At 37.4% G+C, this 22,754-nt stretch overlaps 1 protein-coding gene across 2 annotated transcripts in view; it reads left to right on the top strand.

Moving 5' to 3' along the window:
• LOC109062990 (gastrula zinc finger protein XlCGF7.1-like) overlaps positions 1-22,754 on the top strand; it is a 972,510-nt gene that overhangs the window by 913,994 nt on the left and 35,762 nt on the right. The window lies entirely within an intron of this gene.

Here is a 22,754-nt window from a genome sequence, read left to right as displayed (position 1 = left end):
AGCATACATTAGCAAGTCTCACATTTTTACTCTAATCTCACAGAAAAACTCAGTGTGTGATCTTGGAGCTTGTGACAATAAAAAAACCACGAAGCTGTGAGGAACTGGTTAGTGGTGTTGCAATGTGCACTTGCAAAGAAAAGGATATGTCAGATCAGAGTCCACATCTCAGGCCTGCCTTGGTAAATGTCTTGAAACGTAAATCTTTGTTTTCCACTGTGCGTATACACACAACTTCAAAACACTCAGACTGGTTCTCGTCATTTTACAATTGTGCTCTCATCTCCTTACAGCTTGTCCAAATGGGCAAAAGGCAGTGGATTCAAAAATCTGTGAAAAGTAAGCTTTTCGGAACATGTCATATGCAGATTTCTATGATTCTATATGAAAATGTCCATTAAAAAAATTTCATGCACATTCCATTAATACTGTCCCAGGCCCACCGCGTTCCTCTATGCTATAGTGTACTCATTATGCCCATCCAATAAAATTTTCGTCTAATCCCTGTGAATTTAAGTGACAGATCTGTAAAATATATATTAATTAATATATATTAAATAATTCTTTTGAAATCATTTTTAATGGAATATTGCAGTGTTTACTATATAGAAGATTATCAGTGCACATCATTAATTTTTCCAATGTGCCATTATAATCTTTAATCAAAAGAACTCGCAATGACATCTTTTCTCTGATTGTCCTCGTGTTCAACAACATGAGGGCGGGACAAACCCCTCTCCACCAGCAACCTGTCACTCACATGCGATTGCAGCAATAGACCTTAGCCAGGATAAAGCCATAACTAGTTTTTGACAGGAATGAAAATGATGCTGTGAGGGATACAAGTACAGTGCGTTCAACTGACCTTTGTTTGTGAGATGTAAAAATGATATGATATAGGACCTTTATACAGCTTGCCACTGTAAAGACTGTAAGCCTATCCCTCACAGCCTTGTTTTTATTCATGTTAAATTTAATATCGCATCTAAGCTGATAAAGGTCTACAGCAAATAGTGCTGCCATCATATCACCAGTGTGTGAGATTGCGATACACAATATTAATTATCGTTCGTGTGTGCGTGGGTGGGTAAAAGGTCAAGAGAGAGACTATCTATGAACTTGTCATAGGCTATTGCATAACTTTTTGGTGTTTTAAACCACGTTTCATGGAAGCGCAAATGATTTGAAATAATATACTTTCAAACATACTGATAACATGTTAAATATAAAACTATTTAAAACAGCGTTTATATATATATTCGGATACAACAGTCATACATCGCTATTAGGACCACATGTCCTGTGACAAGTTTGCTGCATCGGCTCACGGAAGTTAAAAGGTCTGCAAAATCAGTCAACGGTAAAAATCAAAAAGTAATTCTATTTTAAAGACCAACAGTTTTAACACTAAATATTGGACATAAACCAACATGTTAAATGTAAAAGTATTTAAAACAGGTAAGTTCATATATTTGGAGTAAAGTTCATTTAAATGATACATCAGTCATACAGCGCTCCGGACCGCCATGCCGCCCCACGCCTGAGCCCTGTTTTAGACTGATAACTTATTATATGCATATTTTTAAAACAAAAATGATGAAGAATAAGCATCAATATTTTTTGTTAATGTGCTGTAAAGAAAATAAAATGCTGATGACGATGCCGTTTTCGGCATGTTCATTCATACAGCTGTTCAAGAAAGATGTCTCTTTTAGCACTCTTGACATGATTTGTAAATATAGGTTTATGACCTTGCAGTTCAATTTTGATGTGGCCATAGTTTTATAGTCTGTTTTTAAAACATTTCCGATGAGGAGAACCCTAATCCTCCTTTGCATATGTGTGTGAAGGGCAGTGGGTGAACAGCATTATCATTGATTTCAATGGACGCTCCCTATCATACGATACACCGATACTATCGTCACAACCTAATATCAAACAAAACAACAAATTTTTTCAACCTTTTCCCCCCCATGATCCAATTAAACGTCCGGCCTCTACATTTTTTCGCATGTTATGATTTTACGTTAATATCATAAGGACGAAAAGACAAACGCAAGCTTTTGTTTCAACAGCTGCAATTACCTTTTTTCCTGAAGGAACCCCCCCCCCCTCCACCATGAAAGATGTACGTAAACAGCTGGTGTGTACGTGACTTGTTCCTTTTTCCTTTTTTTTTCTTCATTATTCCAGTATCAATTATATTAAATAACTTATTGGTGTTGTGGTTTGCCACCCAGTATCACTAAGAGCTCTTTTGATCATGTTTAGATGTACCATTTGGACTCTGCCTCGGTTCAACTGCAATGATCGTAAGTCGATCCCTCCAACAATAATCGAATCAAGCCCTGCCCATTCTCTGTATGTTCAGTTGGTTGGTTAATGGAAAATTTCAGGCATTCGTGTTTGCGTAGAGGAAAATTCTAATTACAGCCCATATCTTTTGGTTTTGTGATCTTGGTCTGTCCACTGTGTTGGGTGCCATTGCCCTGATAATCTGTATTCGTTGCCCTGATAGTTGGTAAGCTTCAGGTGAGGGTCTACACCACTACTTCTCCTCTTTCCTTTTTCCAGGATCTGTTGTAAAACAAACAGTCGTACAATGTTACCTAACATGATTTAACCATTCATTAATAACTTTCATTTTTACTGTAAATTCGGATAACAAACATTATATAATGCCGGTTACGGCATCCTTAGCTATTACTGTAGTCAAATAGCTAACAATGGATTGATATATGGTGTCCTTACGTATTATTAGGGCTCCACTAATAAAATCATTTCCTTTTTTAGACACACCCTTTAGATCACATTTACCGTATGGATTCAATCAAATAAGTATTTATTGTAGAAGTGAAAGTGCATTACAAATGTCATTAGACTTTGTACTTCATATCAGGCAACATCTCGACAACTATCTACAAATGAATTATTAACAAGATGTTATGCGATTATTGTTTAACCAATCATTTATTTTTGAAACAAGTGCATTCCTTTTTTTGTTACTGATCGTATGAATTGAAAGTTTAATGGAAATTACGCGCTAAACATTAACTTCGCCATCAGCCGTTAAGCATTTATAATGTTTGTTAATACGATGTATTAAAGGAATTAGGTACTTTAGAACGATCCTTCCGCTTACGCGTTAACTATACTGATGTGTTTTGTACCTGTTGCTTCACCATCGTTTTTTTTACATATTGTAGGAATCAGAAGGACGGACTCCTCAGTCCGGATGGGTAGCCTTTAGACTCAGACATCTTGCGAAATAAGGATCTTCATAAACCCTACCGGACATTACCAGGATCCCATTAGGGTCAACCCTGAAGCCTAGGCTGAACGGTCATAACCTCCAATCTGCGAGAATTGCATATTCTTCACCCCTCCTTCTCTGTCATCCTTTCCTGTTCATCGATCATTGCGAGAGCCCAATCGTGCAAGGTTATGCAGAGACTCGGCCCCTTGAAGCAGAAATAGCGGTAAGTCCAACAAGTACAACGCGATTCACACATGGGCCCTCTTACCTTACAAACCAGGGTTTTATTTAAGATGTTGTATTATTTATTAATATATAATGTTATTTATCTAAGAATTCCATTCTCATCATTAGAAATATATAATTACATATATTAAAAAATACTGAATCATAAAATACTTCAATTACATTTAATTAAAGCAATCTGTCGAAAGTACTTTAAAAAAACATTATTTGGTGTTTTGTTTAGCGGCCTACACTGACTTTCGATGAGCCGACATGAAGCCTATAAGGGGGTCACGCTCCCCCAGCCGTACTCGGGCTACCGGTGGGAGAGGACGTGGACAACGTGTGGTTGTCCACAACCCATACTTTCGACATGATGAGACCGACTGCGCAAGATATTGAGTGCCCTTAGAGTAATAAGCTGCTAAATAAATGTAATTAATTAAAATTATAAGTTAACACCAATAATTAAATTAGGACCGTAGGCACCTTGCAGGGAATTAGATAAAAACTTTGTTCTTTATTCCTGTTGTTGGACCACAGTTTTGAAGGTTGTAAGGTGAAATTAACAGTCTATTGCCCCTGTTTTTATTGTATACCTCTTACCTACTTTTTTAGGAACAGTTCAAATTTATTATCTTTACCCCCCCCCCATTCTTCCCCCCGCCCCCCCCCCCGCGTCTTTTTTCTCTTTTTTTTACAGCAGCTAATAAAATTCAGTTGCATGGGTCCCCATCATTCACCCCTTCTTTTTTTTGTTTTGCATCTGATAGCGTCCTCAACCTTGTTTAAAACTCCCATTGGAAGTAAATGTCTTTCCTGGATGTTTGGTCAATTGGAAGCCCATAGATTGCAGTGCCCGCCCCCCCGCGCCCCCCCTTCCCCCCTCCACCACCTAAAGTCATCGACGATTTCTTGTTTTTTGTTGTCGTTTCAACAAAACATTTTTCAAAACACATCCATTTATTCAGGGACAGAAATGATTAATAACTGTTCTAACTGTAATTATTAGATTTGAAAAATAATGTCATAACTATGCCAATGGATGTATAATGATAACTAATGATCTTTTAAAAGTATATAAACAGTATATATTTTGTTGTATTTAAATAGTCAATAAATAATTAGATTTCTGATTTTGAAAGGTATTTGTATCTTCTTTTCCCCAAACAATTTCTTTTGTTTTCTGTTAGTTTACGACATGAAACAAATTATATATTCTCATCAAACGTTGCTCTCATTTTCACAAAATGCATCAATATGTACATTTATGGAACGCTTAGGATCTCTCACTTTAGACAAAAACCAAAATACATAAATATGAATATTACATGCTTAAACAACTTTTGTTTGTTTTGCAATATAATCTATGGTTATAGAAAATGTCCTTCCTACTGTCGTTATTTTTGTTATTTGATTGTCTAATGTAAAAAGACTTTGGTGCGCTGCACTACACATTTATAAATAACATTATATTACACACTGCGCACTACACTGTCATATATTTAATCATTATTAATGCTGTATAAGTTAATGATAAACTTGTATCTCATCACTTAAATGACTTGATATGTCATCTTATTTAGCATTCCTCTGTCTCACTTTCCTCATACTGTATAAAGTAGGACACAAGACAAAAAAGAATGCCACATCAAGGTAAAACAGCTTTTTTTTTTTTTTTTTTTTTTTTCAAGACCAAGTATATGTGTTCACGTACTTATCCAAATGCTTTTAAAGTACCCCTTTTATGGCATTTGAAAGGTTCATATTTTGGTTTTGGGAGTCCCCAATGTAACTAACTCTAAGGAAAGAGTAAATAAGTAATAATTACTTTTGAACTTTATTTTATTAGTCTCCTCTGTTAATGTAATGAGTCCTTTATTTCCGCCTCTATAGTGGAACGTTAATTTCGCATCTAGAAAGGTGGGACTGGTTAGTGAGACGGACACACGGAAGAAAGGAGTAAAAAAAATCTCATGTCGCTCTAAAACACTCTGAAATCGTAAAGTTCTAAAGAAAAGGAGGGGATAATTAAGCACCTAGCTGGAACGGGAAACAAGGTATTGTGTTTAGTTTGTTTAATGTTTATGTGCATTAATATGTAGGTTAATTTATTTGACTTGAAGAAGTGTTTAAATGTGTATCACTTGTCATGTGAAGTTATGTTAACATAAGCTTTTCAGCATTGTTATTACTGATTGAGTAACGTCATAAAAAGGGTTTTATAAATGGCTATTTCTAATATTGTTATATATATATATATACTGTTTAATGTGGCCTTCGGCTAATGTTTGGGTTAAGTAAGAGCTAATTTATGTTATTTATCTGTCCTGTAGCTCTTACGGTGTTTCAAGAAGAAAAGGGTGTAAGAAAATAAAAGCTTTTGAAATATCAGTACGCTTCACCATTGTCTGGCTGGAGTCTAGCTACACCCAACATACAGGCTGAATGCCATGCAAGGTCCCGCAAAAAACACTTTACATTTGGTCCCCCTGTAATAATTATGCATTCTGCTGTTTACCTTTATTTTGCTCATAGGACTCCCCATAATGATACTTCCCTGCCATTCTCATATGAGTTAATTTTTATCCAAAACCCCTCCTTTGGTTGACGGCTAATCTGTGCGGTGATTGGATTTCAGAGTGACTCTGTTTGCTGGACTCAGTAGATCTGTTGTGATTGAGTTCGACTGCCGCTGCAGCGCATGTCAGAGCAGTGCTTCTAACGCCCATCATCATTAATGGCATTATGGCTTACAGGATTGAAGATTTTGCTATTTTTTGTTTATTACACTGTATCGAGCCGGGCCTATGCGACCTTACCATTGGGCTTGAGCTTACTCGTGCAACACGGCTCGAGCCCTCCCGCCTTCACCCCTCACATAGCAGGGCCACAGCCACCGTTCTGTTACGTGTGTTTGGTAGTCTGGCTTACATTGACGTTATTAATCGGATTGATAAAACCCACCCCGCCAGTAGTTTAAAGGAATGAGTATCATTTAATTAGTCTTACTTTTGTATTAGTTATAACTAATAAACTACTACAAAAATAAAACACTTTATAAAGTGACTTGCCATGTTTCTAGCACGATCTTTAGCATCCCTTTACCCCTCCCCCGTGACTAGCATGGTGTCTATTGTAGCGCATGACTAGCCCTCGCAAGTGACTAGACTCGCATGTCATTAGCGTGATTAGACAAGTGACTAGCATGTTGCTCACATGATTCAGTAAACTGACATGTTTGTTAACATGAGTATCAAGTAACTAGCATGTGTGCTCGCCCCATGACTGAACCAAAGTTTTTTGACCTAACCATGGAAACTATAAGTCTTAGATGATTAGCAAAATAACTAGCATGTCGCCTAGCATGTTTCCTAGCCATGAGTTAGCAAGTTACTAGCATGTCTTTTCTTCGTTAGACATGTTTTCTATGTCTAATCTTAGCTAAAACAAGTTGATTCTGGTAAAAAACAAATCCCAACACAAGCTAAAAAAATCAGCTAAGTCCAGCTTATTGCCTTCCTTTTTTTTTTTTTTTCTCTTTTTTTACCCCCTTTTTTTTTTTTTTTTTTTTCCGTGGCAAATTGTTTTTTTGTTTGGCCAAAACCAATGTTTAAAAGCATGTTTCTAGCACTGATTAGCAAGTTCACTAGCATGTGTTAGCATTGTTTCTATGGTTAATCCAGCTAAAACCAGTTGATTCAGTAAAAAAACATCTAAGACCAGCGTGACAGTAGCCAAAACCACTTAAAAACCATGTTAAAAAAGCATGTTTCATGTAGGCTAGTAAGTTACTAGCATGTTGTTCGTATTTTTTTTTTTTTTTTGTTTATTATGCTAATCAGCTAAACCAGCTAACTCCCAGTGAATTCAGTAAAAAACCAGATAAAAAACCAGGCTAAAAGACCAGCGTGGGGAACAGTGGCCCCAAAACCACTGTAAATAACCAGCTTGGGAGAGACCAGCCAGAGCAACGATCAGCTTAGGCTGGTTTTAGCTGTTATTATCGAGTAGAGAGTTTTTAAGGTTTGCTATGGCAGTAGACAGCTTAACACACACATGCATAAAGTTCTTATTGTATAGAAATGTTCACCCCCTCCAATTGAAGTCTATGCGGATCCTTAGGCGCGTTTTGATAGTCTAGGCTTTACGAAACTGTAAGCCGCGGGAGCAAGTTCAGAAAAGAGATAGCAACCTGAGTCAGACCAGTCTGAAGGTCTGACCCGTTTGGTGGTTCTAGCTTTAAAGCTCTAGGAGGAGATACATTTTAAAATTTAGTCTCAGAAGAAGAAGAAGAAGTAAGTAGTTTAAATAGGATTTCAGTAAATTGGCTTTTTCAAGCCAACTTAAATTACATCAACAGAGCAGCAGCTGATGGCGTTATTAACTCCCAACTTAAAATGCAGCTTGAGTCGCACTGCAATTATGGGAGTGAAGTTTTGTGCGAAAGAGTGGTTGCGGTGGTAAAATTTCTTTCAGAACGGGAAAAAAAAACTTTCCAAGGCTCAAGTGTGAAAGATTTGGTAGAGCTGATAATGGGGATTACATGGGTCATCCTGGAGCTGATCAGGAATTCGACCCATTCTTGAAATCACACATACAAATGAATGGAAATGCTGGGGTAGGAACCCCCTCATATCTCTCGTCGAAAACGTGGTGAAGAATTTATCAAGATAGGGGGCAACAGATTGCTGTCTGAAATTATTGCCGAAGTGAAAGTGGCCAGAGTACTTTTCGACTTGATTCAACTCCTGACATCATTGCACATCGATCAGCTTACATTTATCATAAGGTATGTTTCACCTGAGGGCCTCATTGAAGAGCGATTGCTAAAATTCCTCCCTGTAGCAAGCCACACAGGAAGGCACTGTGTGATGCCATACTCAAGTTTTACATGAATGGACATAAACATCTGTAACTGCCGCGGACAATGCTACGATAATGATGCACAACATGTCACGAGTGTACAACGGCTTGCAAGCTCACATCACAGACATAATCCAGTAGCAGAGTGGGTGCCGTGTGCCATGGCACACACTCACAATCTTGTTGGAATTAATAGTGTGGAACTGCTGCACAGAGACTGCAGTTTTTTTTTTTTACTTTGTTCAACTTTCTGCTCCAAATCTACAGCAATGATGGAAGGTGGTAACTGCAGGGTTGCAGCCTAATGAAAATCACCGCCATTGAAACACTAAAACCTATCTCTGACACCAGGTGGGCTGCACCTGCACAGGCCACCAGGCACTGTGCAGAAATTATGCCAATATTTCAAGAGTCACTGAATGAACATGCACAGAAAAAAACCAGCACAGAACCTGACGATACAAAAATGATGCAAGTGTCACTGCATACAAAAAATGAACAAACAAGAGACTGCTTTTCTGTGCACGATGTGGAATCATGTCCTCCAATGCTTTCAGGGGACAAGTGTTGTTGCACCACTACAAGCGGGGTGGATCTTGACCTGTGCAATGCTGTCTTCGATTTGGTGAGATCACGCAGGACTATATTGTAGGTTTTTGAGAGATGAATTTTGATGTGTTTGAGGCCCGTCGAGCAAAAAGCAATGTCTCTCACAGTTTCAGCAACGTACAAACAAGACACACAAAGGACAAAGAAAATGCAAGACTCATGTGGGTGAGTCTGAAACACTGAGGCTCACTTGTCAGGGATGAGAAAAGTTCGCATCTGGTGTGTTTCTAGTTGTGATGGACAGGTTGCTGGCAGAACTTGATCGTTGTTTTAAATCCTATAATGATCTCAATGTCTCCTTTGGTTTTCCTGAACAAAATATCTACTCTCTCTGCTGAACATCTGCGTGAAAAAAGCAGCAGTCCTACATAGGAGGTACCACCCACACTGACCTGGAAAATGAATTTTGTAAAGAGATTCATCCAGTTCAAAGACTTCATCTGCCATGATGAGCCATCATCTGCAAGGAACTTTTAATGACCATTAGGAAAAGAAAACTACAGACCATCTTCCCAAATGTAGATGTTGCTCTCAGACTGTATCTGACATTACCAGGTTCACAAATGCAAGTGGGGAGCGCAGTTTTCTCCAAACTGAAACTGCGTAAAAAACAGACTGTTGATCCACAACGGTAAATCAGGAAATTACATCATCTTACTCTGATGCCAATTGAGAGTGACCTTCTACGTAAAGTGGATTTTACTGATGTGGATCACCCAAGACTTTTGCAGCAGTCCAGAAGACGCCACTTTTAACTAGTAAGACTCCATTCCATTTTATTTATTTTTTAAAGTGAGATGACGGATAGTATAGTGCATATAGTACATGCATGAAGTCAAAATCTAACTCCCTATTTCTCTCAGCTATGTTGTTGTTTTAAATGATCATACTCTGAATACTGCTGTTGTATGTCATGCTTGTTTCAGCTGTGATGGTGTAATATTTTTATATACTTTTTTTTATTGTATTTGTGTGCATTTGATGTTTTTCAAAGGGTAACTAAAACTCACCTACTTTCATACTCAACTCTATTTCTCATTCTCTCTTTTAACACACACACACACACACACCACACACACACACACACACCAGTGGGTGGACAGTAACGGAGTATAGCTTTACTTCGTTACTGTACTTACGTACATTTTTCAAGTATCTGTACTTTACTGGAGTAGTTTTACTTTTAGTAACTTTTACTTTTACTTCACTACATTCCAAAGCATAAGATCGTACTTTATACTTAACTCCCCCCGTATTTCATAAAACTTATCGTTTACTCCTTATAATAGGCTATATCACGTGCTCTGATACGCAGAAGCGGTTTCTGATTCAAGAACGAACTCATTCTTTTCAATGAACCTTTTAAATCGGTTCGCAAATCGCACTAAATGATTCATTCACGAATTAGAATGATTCGATTGCAGCTGTTCTAGAGTCAACAACTCACTGATTCAAATGAACAGTTTAGTGCGAGTCTCCGAGGAACTCAGTTTCACAATAGTGGTGGAAATTATGATTCTTTCAAGAGATTCGTTCATTTTCAGTTCGTTCATCAAAATGATTCGTTCAGATTCGTTCACTGATTCGTTCAGTGACCATTTCTTCTTCATTACACAAAATACGCGCCAGCAGGTGGTGAAAAAGAGTGTTTATGTGTTGTCTTAAGACAACGAACGTATTCACTTGTTACAAAAAAAACTGATTTGGGCTTTATTAAAATGGGTGCATAATCGCATTCAATAAATAAAAAAAGTCTAAATAAGTTGTTCAGATGAAACAAAGCATGAGGTTTTCTTGCATAGTTAAACATTTTAACTGTTTGGTCAGACAGTTCATATATTATATATTCCATTCATAAATCGGGGATTAAACGTGTAGTTATGTTCTGTATGCTAAAAACAAGCGTATGTGCACAGTACCTATAACTGCACTTGCTTTTTGCGAGATTGACAGATGGCCGACTGACCGGTTTACTCTCATTCATTTCATTCAGGAACGAGGATGTATCAATTCATTAAACTCGTTCACGAACGACAAGATCTCTCGATTTAGTTCAGACTCATATGAAACTCATTCAGTGAAGGGCGTATTCGTTCACTACATTTCACAAATCACATGCTTAGTCACATCTCATACTCGAAGGCTATTGGCTCGAGGTTAAGTAACTCTTTGACAGGATGAAACAGTTCACAGAGCTACGGTTCACCGAGCTGCGCATGCGCTGCTAATAGCGCCGTGCGCTGCTATGGAGGGAGGAATTTCAGTGAACGAGAAATATGAGTCAATGGTTAACATGAACGAGAACGATTCGTTCACCTAAAAGATTCGTTCAAAAAGAACGATTCGTTCACGAACGCACATCACTAGTTCACAAGTAAGAACCGGGAGATCTTGTGAGCGCGCACGCGACTGATGCTGCTAAAAGTAAGTTACTAATGTCGAATTTTAGGATTAATTATTGAACTGAAAACCATATTTAAGTCAAAACTGTCATTTGTTTTTGTGAACTAAATCTGCTGTAAAGGGTAATCTATTTAAGCCCACTGAAATGCTTGAATGCAAACACCATCTCATCAGCGTCAGTGCCTCTTAGGTCAAAAAAACTAAACATTAAAATAACACAGATTACATAAAATAAATAATGCACGTTCAAATTCCCGCTGCAATAACATTAAACAGTTCTATTAAAATGCTACGCATTTAGCCCTATGTGACGTCTGTTTTTATATTGTTTTATCAACAGTATACATTTTTATATTGTTTGGAATAAAAACTAGCCGAGTAGACAAATATGAATATTTATTCATAACCATACTGAAAATAAGTAAATATTGTTAGCTGATGCTAACCCAGATAGCAAGCAGACGTTGATTCAACGTCGATTTTTGGTTTGTAAAGGTCAGTATCGGTCGTCAATCAAATTTCGATGTTTAATCAACGTTCATTATTCGGTCGGTACATCAGAACGTTCTTACACCGAAAATAAAACAGCGATTTCAGCGTTGAAATCACATTGGCTTTTCAACCGACGCATCTGATCTAAATCATAACGTCCTGATATAGGTTGAAACTTGGTCAGAGGAATCGGAGATCTGCGCTTGCACTCTCACAGAGGGTAATGAATGCATTTTTTGTTCATTATTTTATATAGCTAGTAGTTTGTCCGTCTGTCACTCAATACTAGGCTACTTAAAAACTCTTAAGTGAAAGATGATAGTTTAAAAAAATTGACCGACAATTAACATTTTAACTCGAGCTTTGTCGAATGTTTAATGGCCTAGTTTTATTCATTATTTTGTTCTGTAGAAATTTTTTACACCACTGGCAAATATAAACAGGATAAATATATGGCCTATAAGTTATATAAAAAGTAATTAATTTTTTTGTACAAATATTTTTCTTCACTGCACGTCTTGTTTGGTTTTATTTAGTATCACTGAATGTTAAAAAATAATTGACTTATGCAGACGCAAAACGTGAAACTGCACTCTTATTCGCAGCTCTATTTATAAATGTATATAAATATTTGTAAGATATAATCAGCATATTTTCTTAATCTGTTTTTTATAAATGTGTTGTATTACTGGCCCCCATATTGCAATGTTTGTGCGGAGGGTAGACTGCATGAGGAGGCGCCTGCGTGATCACTTGCATAATTTTTCCTGATAATGAAACAATTAACATCAGTTTTAAACTCATAATAGGCCTAACTCATATTAAATAGTTAAAATGTCTCATTTTTACTACACTTTCATAATAATTAGGCGACTTTTGCGTGCTTTGTGGCAAACCATGCGTGTGCTTGAGGCTATTAAGGCAATATTATTCGCTTTGGATTAGTTAATATCGTAAATCCGTAACGGAGAGTCACGTCGACGTAAGTTAGGCCTATTTTCCGGCCCTCTAACTGCCCAAGTTTCTCATGTGCCCCCCTAGGAAAATTAAATGCCCACCCCTGGTCTACATGCAAGCAGGCTGAGTGTTCGTAAAAAAAAAAAAATAATAATCCTTACCTTTCAAAGTGCTGCTTTAGGCTAGGGGAGAGAGCGGGGTCGAAAGTAACGTGGGACAAAAGTAACAAAAGCGATGTTCTCAGAATCACTTACTGCATTTGCATTCCAAGCTATGACAGCATGTTCAGTACGCAACCCTTGATGGAGCTAAGAAATATCACGTGATTTCGTCATCGTTTCCCGCAGTTAGGTCCGTAAAGCTGTTTTTGAGTACAAAAAGTAAATTATTGAAGAGGTAATTTTTTTAAAACTAGTTGTGTTGTTTTTCTTGTTTCATGTGTCACAGTAATGATCAATCTACAGGTTATTTAGTGCTTTAACACATCCTAAAGTTTGCATTTTCAGAGTTTTTCAGTAAATCAGGTTTAAATTTCAGGAGTTTCTGTCGGGACGAAAGTAACAATTGTTACTTTTGTCCCGCTACAGTGACAATAAGTATTTATTTTGTTCCAGTGCCTGCTATACTGTACATTGCAGTGTCTTGCAATCAATTATTAAAAATGTTTATGTCATATTATACCAAAAAGAATATGTCTGATTGAGGGTCAGAAAGACAGACAGAGATCTGGTTTTATCCAGATGTTTTATGAGAGGTCGTTTCTTGACATAGAGGAACATCACTCTCTGGGCAGCTGCTACGTCGCATTTACCTTAGTTATATTTAGGTTTTAGCCATACCTTAGCTTTTACACCTCCACCTATGAATTTGCAGTGTTTCCAGATGTTTTAATGCACATTATGAATGTATGCATAAAAACAACTGGATGGAAACATGAATAGGCCTACTGTTACCTAATGTAATTACATTTTACCTATATTGTTCATTTTGTTTAATGTTTTTTTTAATAAAAATAAATTAAAATTGCCAATAAAAAAATATTTTAAACAATTCAAGTTTGTACAGTCGGATTTTGAGACATTTGATGAAACTTAAATTGAAAATGAAAATATGAAAATGTAATTTAATTTTTTTTTTGCAAAAATAAAGGACAGAAATATGTTTGCAGTTACATATTAACAAGATCATAGTCAGTTATACTTAATAAAAATAAGAGAAAAAAATCTAGCTTATATTGTTGTGTTACTTTTGACCCACCTGTGTGTTACTTTCGTCCCAACTGTCGGGGTCGAAAGTAACAATGTGCAACTTATGTTCAAAGTGAAATTATACTGAAGTCTTTCTACATTTCTTCAAAATACCACCTGGTATTGATAGACCACACTTCTGAGTTACTGGCCACAGCAAAAAAATATCTCTCTGTCTACAACATTATCTTTTAAAATTATGTTTTTTCTGAAAAAAAATGGTACTTTCGCCCCTGCTCTCCCCTATCCCATGTGCAGTGGGTCAGCCAAACTACAAAACCAAAACTTACATTTGTGATTTAAACAGAATTTAATCATTTATGTAATAATGTTGATTCAACGTCGATTTTTGGTTTTAAAGGTCAGTATCGGTCGTCAATCAAATTTCGATATAGAATCAACGTTAATCGGTCGGTACATCAGAACGTTCTTACACCGAAAATAAAACATCGATTCAGCGTTGAAATCACGTTGGCTTTTCAACCGACACAGCCGAGGCATCTGATCTAAATCATAACGTCTGATATAGGTTGAAACCTGGTTGAAACTTGGTCAGAGGAATCGGAGATCTGCGCGTGAGAGGAAAATATTTATTGGTTTGTCCCTGTGTTACTGAATATTAGGCTAAACTCTGAAGTGTGAACATTGAACGTTTTAAAAATAATGACAGACAAAATTTTTATTTGAGCTTTGTCGAATGTTTAATGTTTTATTCATTTTGCTCTGCAGAGTTGTTACACCGCTGGCAAGCACACACACACACACACACACACATACATATATATATAATAATGTGCACCTTCTACAGAGGCACCATCGAGAGCATTCTGACCAGCTGCATCACTGTGTGGTATGGCGCCTGCAACGCGTCCTGCCGGAAGACTCTTCAATGCATAGTGAGAGCAGCTGAGAAGATCGTTGGTGTCTCCCTCCCCTCCCTCCAGGACATTTAAGGAGCCTGTAAAGCCCGTAAAGCCCTCTGCATTGCAGGTGATTCCCACCACCCGTCACACAGCTTCTTCAGTCTGCTGCCATCAGGGAGGAGACTGCGGAGTCTCCAGGCCAGGACCAGCAGACTGAAGGACAGCTTCATCCATCAGGCTGTCAGGAAGCTGAACTCGAACTTGCCCCCCCTTCTCCCCCTCCCCTCTGAACCTGAGTCCCCTCTTCTGCTTTATTTATTTATTTTTTACAAGTCCTTATTTGTATAGTTGTATATTATATATTTTTTTATCTGTATTTAATGTTCTACTTAGGGTTGCCAACTGTCCCGAATTAGGCGGGACGTCCCGCATTTTGAGCCTAATTGATTTGTCCCGTACGGGACCTCACTTGTCCCGTTTTTTTACTACTCCGCTGATCTAACCACTGATACAACAGCAGTGCTGATCACGACACTTGAGAATGATCACCAACACGGCAACACACACACGACACCTCATACCTGACCTATCATCATCATCCAATCACAGCCCCCCTCCTCTCACGCACAACACAAAAACACACAAATCCACAAAATCAACCACACACACACAAACACAAAGTCGATAATCAATTTGGCATGTGGGTAAAACTGCAAATATGGATAAACCTGCAAAAAAGAAAAGACTGTGCAGCTACAATAAAAATTGGGAAGTAAAAAATATATGGATTAAGCCCGTCAGCGGTGACTCAACAAAAGCCTTCTGTAGTTTATGTCGCAGGGAATTTTTCAGTTGCCCATGGAGGTGAGAATGACTTGACTAAACATGCTTCCACAGAAATGCACAAGAAGGCCACACTAGCTAAAGGTGCAAGCAATATCTATGGATTCTTCGGGGGTAACTACTGTGGGAAACCTGACAAAAATAGCGGCAAGTGAAGCCTCATACGTGTATCACACCGTCAAAACATGGACTCAGCTATAACAGCAACGACTGTCTGTGTTTAAGCTAAACGGTGCTTTGTTTCATGACTCAAATGTTGTGAAGAAGATGCACTTGGGGAGAACGAAAGCAGAGATGATCACAATGAATGTTTTAGGACCAAAGACTGTGCGGGATATCCTGAATGATCTATCTCCATCTGAAGGTGAGCCTGTGTTTTACTCTGTTGCCACCGATGCCTCAAACAAGGGAAACAGAAAAAATGTTTCCAGTGTGCGTGAGATATTTTTCTGTCTCTGATGGAGTGCAGTGCAAGTTACTTGACTTTTACGAAGATAATGATGAAACTGCAAATGGTATTCATCGAGCTCTGATGAACTGCCTGAAAATGTATGAACTGGACATAAAACACATCACAGCCTATGCGGCAGATAATGCGAATGTTAACTTTGGAAAACACCACTCTGTTTACCAGTTATTGAGCAGTGCCAACAGTCGCATTTTGAAAGCTAATTGCCCGGCTCATATAGCTCATAACACCTGCAAGCACGCCTGTGATCAGCTCTCAGTGGACATTGAGTCACTTGTTTTAAAGATCTACAGCCACTTCTCAGTATCTGCTTCCAGAAGAGAGGAACTGCGTGCATTTTTTGCCTTTGTTGACATTGAGTGGCGTGAAATTCTGCGTCATGTTTGCACGCGATGGTTGTCTCTTCATCCAGCTGTTGATCGTCTCCTGCAGAGCTGGCCAGCTCTCAACTCATACTTCAGGTCCCTTGGGAGACCTGTCCGTTGGCACTGAGGAGGACTTTTGAGGACCAAGGAAAAAACTGCAGCTGCTGAGATTTATCTGTGCTTTTTCCACAACGTGGGGTGTGTGTTTGACACACTTATTAGAAAGCTGGAGGAAACGAATCTCTGCATCACAGATGTTTACGAGGAGGTGGGAAAAATTCAAAGTGAAGATGCTTCAGCGGAAAGAAGACAGCTCTTTTTTGGATACCAGACCAAGCAGCTGATGGACAAACAAGTGTCAGCAGCACAGAGATCAAAGCAAAAAATGACTTTCTGAAGTTTTATGACTCTGTCATTGCATATATTGACAAATGGTTTGATTTCTCATCAGAAAATGTAATGATGAAACTGAAACCAATCGGCCTACATAAGGAGCTTTCCTTCACTGACCTGGAGCAGGTGGTGGTTGCCCTCAAAATGACAGAGACCGTGAGTATGGACCAACTCTATGAAGAGTTTTGTGCTAGTAAGGAAGAAATAAAGAAAGCCAGACAGGATACCACAAAATCCACCAGTGAGAAGTGGGTCACAGTTTTCCAAACTCTAGGGAAAGCCAACTTGATCAACATGTTCAGGATTGTTTCATTCGTCCTCAGTGTGCCAGGCTCAAATGCCTTTGTAGAGAGGATTTTCTCTCTGATAAACATTAAATGGTCAAACTCAAGAAACAGATGCAGCACAGAGCTCATCAAAAATGAACTTCAAATAACTGTGAAATGTGACCTGTCATGTAAGGACTTTTCTCTGGCTGCACAAAAGGACAAAAGACTGCTTGAATCGGTCAAGGGTAGCCAAAAAATCCATGGAAAAAGTAGGTAGACCTTGGTTAGCAGAGGCATGCCCCTCTTTTCTTCCTTTGCACTTAAATGTTTTATTTTGTCAAGTTTTGTTTTCCAACTTATATATAGTTTTTGAGTGAATAAGAATGTTTAGAATTTATTCCCCACCACTGTTTTTGTGCACAGAGGTTGCATGTTCTGAGTTTGCTATTTGATTCCAAGCAAAACTACAGCATACATAAGCTATGTTATTTTTAGTTTGTCACATGCAAGATTAACGTGAATTTTTCTAACCTACAGTGCAGGAGTCACAAGTGTTTTGTCTCAGTCCTTTAATTGAACCATTACCTATTACATTTACTATTTGTCTGTGTTAATGCTGCTGTAAATGAACAAACTATTATTAAACCTACTGTACGTTGCCAAGGCATGAGAGTTATGTATTAATATTTTATTAAAGGGATAGTTCACCCAAAAATGAAAATTCTGTCATCGTTTACTCACCCTCAAGTTGTTCCAAACCTGTATGAGTTTTTTAGGAAAAAATATATACTATGGAATTCAATGGGGACCGAGATCTGTTTGGTTACAAACATTCTTCCAAATATCTTCCTTTGTGTTCAGCAGAACAAAGAAACTCATACAGGTTTGGAACAACTTGAGGGTGAGTGAACGATGACAGAATTTTCATTTTTGGGTGAACTATTCCTTTAAATTAGCTATCATTATGACAAATGGCTCAAAAAATCATACACTGTATTTTTCGCACAAAACCAGCCCACCTTTTGTCCCTCATTTCATAGTGACAAAGTTGGCAACCCTAGTTCTACTGTTAGTGTTATCTGTATGCACCAAGGGTCTGAGAGTAACGCAGTTTAAATTCTCTGTATGTATGTGCTGAACATGTGGAAGAATTGTCAATAAAGCAGACTTTAAAACATCCAGATGCATTTTAAGTATATAAATATAAATAAAAATAAAAAAAAAAATCCAAAGTGAAACATCCAGATGCACACACACACATATATATATATACACATACATAAATACATACATGTGTGTATATATATATATATATATATATATATATATATATATATATATATATATATATATATATATAGTCTTTTATCCAAAGTAACAAGCAACTTACAAATGATGACAATAATCAAATACAACAAAAAATAAAACATGACTGAAAAAATCTATTTTTTGTTGTTGATCGAATTCATCCCTCATTTAAATGTATAGGCTAGTTATATATATATATATATATATATATATATATATATATATACACACACACACACACACACAGTGGCCTACTGATATTTATATATTTAATAACAGTAGGCCACAATGCATTCTTTATTCTAGATCTATGGTTTAATAATATATATATAATATGTTAGCCTGTATTAAATTTAAGAACTAACCAGTTCCTCAAAAAACAAAAAATATTCTTCAAAAACAAATACCGCTCTCAATAACAGTTGCACATTTATTTATATTTTCAGTGAACAGATTAAATATACAAGTATTTTTATTTCAGATAATTTTATCTAATTATGAGCATTAGATTCATGATTATTTCATTATTTTTACTACAGCATTTGTAACCAAAAACCAGTAATTACAAAATTTACCAGGTTTAATTCAATTCAATTCAAGTTTATTTGTATAGCGCTTTTTACGATACAAATCATTGCAAAGCAACTTTACAGAAAATTCAGTTTCTACAATATTTAGTAGTAGCTTATCAGTGGTGACTGTCAGTTCATGTGTATACGGCAGAAATGTTCAGAAAAATCAATAAAAGACGTAAATAAACAGACGATTAACACTATTAACAGCAATTATGCAATCAAACTTAGAGCAAAATGTGGTAGTTCTGTATGTTGTCTCTGGGTTAGCATCATCTGAGGTCCTCTGAGGGGTTGGCATCATCTCTTCTCAGGTGTTCTGGATCCAGACTGGAGCTTTTGTAAATCCTAGTTACATCCCGTGGCAAAGCAGAGAAACAAATAGAGACATAATTAGCGTAGATGCTGTTCCAGCCAAGTAAAATTAATTATTTTAACCCAAGTTAAAGAATAATAATGCGCATTTGATCAGATATAACTGCAGTCCAAAATTATAAGATGCATTATTTGAATGCTTGGCCAAAAAGGTGTGTTTTTAATCTAGATTTGAACAGAGAAAGTGTGTCTGAACCCCGAACATTATCAGGAAGGCTATTCCAGAGTTTGGGAGCCAAATGCGAAAAAGCTCTACCTCCTTTAGTGGACTTTGCTATCCTAGGTACTATCAAAAGTCCAGCGTTTTGTGACCTTAGGGAGCGTGATGGGTTGTAGTGTGGTAGAAGACTAGTTAGGTACGCAGGAGCTAAGCCATTAAGGGCCTTATAAGTAAGTAATAATATTTTGTAACTGATACGGAAATTAATACGTAGCCAGTGCAGAGACTGTAAAATTGGGGTAATATGATCATATTTTCTTTGACCTGGTAAGGACTCTAGCCGCTGCATTTTGGACTACCTATAGCTTGTTTATTGAGGATGCAGGACAACCACCTAGAAGTGCATTACAATAGTCCAGTCTAGAGGTCAAGAATGCATGAACTAGCTTTTCTGCATCAGAAACCAGGTAACATGTTTCGTAGCTTGGCAATGTTTCTAAGATGGAAGAATGCTGTTTTTTGTAACATGGGAAATATGATTTTCAAAAGACAAGTTACTGTCTAATATAACACCCAGATTTTTGACTGTAGAGGAAGTAACAGTACATCCGTCTAATTGCAAATTGTAATCTACAAGATTCTGTGTAATGTTTTCTGGTCCAATAAGTAATATCTCTGTCTAATCTGAATTTAATAGGAGAAAATTTATTGGTCATCCAATCTTTTACATTTTTAACACACTCTGTTAGCTTAGATAATTTAGAAGTTTCACCTGGTCTTGTTGAGATATATAGTTGAGTATCATCAGCATAACAGTGGAAACTAATCCCGTATTTTCTAATGATATTACCAAGGGGCAAAATATGTATATTGAAAATAGCAGAGGACCTAGGACAGATCCTTGTGGCACTCCATATTTTACTGGTGATAAATGAGATGACTCCCCATTTAGATAAACAAAGTGGTAGCGATCGGACAGGTAGGATCTAAAACCATCTTAAAGCCTGCCCTTGGATACCTGTATAGTTTTGTAATCTATCTATGAGTATGTCGTGATCTATGGTGTCGAACGGAGCACTAAGATCAAGTAAAACTAGCAATGAGATGCAGCCTTGGTCTGATGCAAGAAGCAAGTCATTTGTAATTTTAACAAGTGCAGTTTCTGTGCTATGATGGGGCCTGAAACCCGACTGAAATTCTTCATAGAGATCATTTTTTTGCAGGTAGGAGCACAATTGAGCATACACAACTTTTTCTAAAATGTTAGACATAAAGGGAAGATTTGAAATGGGTCTGCAATTTGCCAGTTCACCAGGATCTAGTTGTGGTTTCTTAATAAGAGGCTTAATAACCGCCAGCTTGAATGGTTTTGGGACGTGACCTAAAGATAACGACGAGTTAATAATATTGAGAAGCGGTTTTTCTGCTACAGGTAACAACTCTTTCAGTAATTTAGTGGGTACAGGATCTAATAAACATGTTGTTGGTTTAGATGCAGTGATAAGTTTATTTAGCTGTTCCTGTCCTATAGTTGTAAAGCACTGCAGTTTATCTTTGGGTGCGATTTATAAAACAAAATAACTATATTATGAGGAATCTATATTTGTTATTGTATTTCTGATGTTATCTATTTTATCAGTGAAGAAATTCATAAAGTCATTACTATTTAACTCTGAGGGAATATTTAGATCGGGTGGCGTATGGTTATTTGTTAATCTAGCCACTGTGCTAACTAAAAACCTTGGATTGTTTTGGTTGTTTTCTATGAGTTTGTGGATATGCTCGGGCCCTGGCAGTTTTTAGAGCCTGTCTATAGCTGGACATACTGTTTTTCCACGCAATTCTAAAAACTTCCAAGTTCGTTTTTCTCCATTTGCACTCAAGACTACGAGTTTCTTTCTTGAGAGCGTGGGTATTACTGCTGTACCATGGCACAGTACGTTTTTCTCTAACCTTTTTCAATTTGATGGGGGCAACAGCTTCTAATGTATTAGAGAAGATAGTGCCCATGTTGCCAGTCATTTTGTCTAGTTCAAGCGTATTTATGGGTATACAGAGCAGTTGAGATAAGTCAGGCAGGTTATTTGCGAATCTGTCTTTGGTGGCTGGAACAATAGTTCTGCCCGGACGATAACGCGAAGCTATATAGTTATTGTCATCAATACGCAAAATGCACGATACAAGGAAATGGTCAGTAACATCATCACTTTGAGGTACGATATCTATGTCAGTAAGATCGATGCCATGCGATATAATTAAATCTAGCGTATTATTAAAACGATGAGTGGGCCCGGTGACATTTTGCTTTACTCCAAAACAGTTTAATAAGTTAGTAAACGCAAGTCCTAATGCATCATTTGTATTATCAACATGAATGCTAAAATCTCCGAAAATTAGCACTTTATCAGCGGTAACCAACAGGTCTGAGAGGAAATCTCCAAATTCTTTTAGGAATTCTGTATATGGCCCTGGTGGTCTATACACAGTAGCCAGAGAAAGAGATACAATAGATTTCTTTTGCATATCTGACAGTGTAACATTAAGCATAAGTATTTCAAATGATTTAAACCTGTATCCTGTTTTCTGGGTAACATTGAGAAAATCACTACACTGCATGAAAAGAGGTGTATCCGTACTAGGAAACTCCTGTATACTCCACTGATTTTCGGAAGTATCTACTAGTTCCACTGAGGGTAAACTTCTAATTCCACCAAGTTAGGAAACTCCCGTAATGATACCAATTCGGATGTATCTTGCTGAAGGGATATTCCCGTGGTATATGCAGCCATTTGTTGCCATGGCAAGTAATCCCCTGAAGAATGTTTTCAGGAGACATTTTCACACCTCAAGAGCCCTTTCACTTCACACCTTGACACACCTCTGCTGTCCTTATTGGTGTTTTTTTCAACATTGATTGGTTGTTTTAAAAAAAAACACACCCCAAACCCTGACAACTATTGGGACAGTGACCTGTCAATTTCCTGATACTAGTATTTGATTGGTCACGGTTTTCATTTAGCCCAACCCAAGCCCTCATAGCATAGTGACTTGATTGGTTTTGGCCAGCTATGTTAATAAACCA

Source organism: Cyprinus carpio, chromosome A4, assembly GCF_018340385.1.
Source record: "Cyprinus carpio isolate SPL01 chromosome A4, ASM1834038v1, whole genome shotgun sequence".
Classification (NCBI taxonomy): Eukaryota; Metazoa; Chordata; class Actinopteri; order Cypriniformes; family Cyprinidae; genus Cyprinus; species Cyprinus carpio.
Note: the sequence above shows the minus strand (reverse complement) of the source record. Positions and strands in the feature narration are given on the sequence as shown.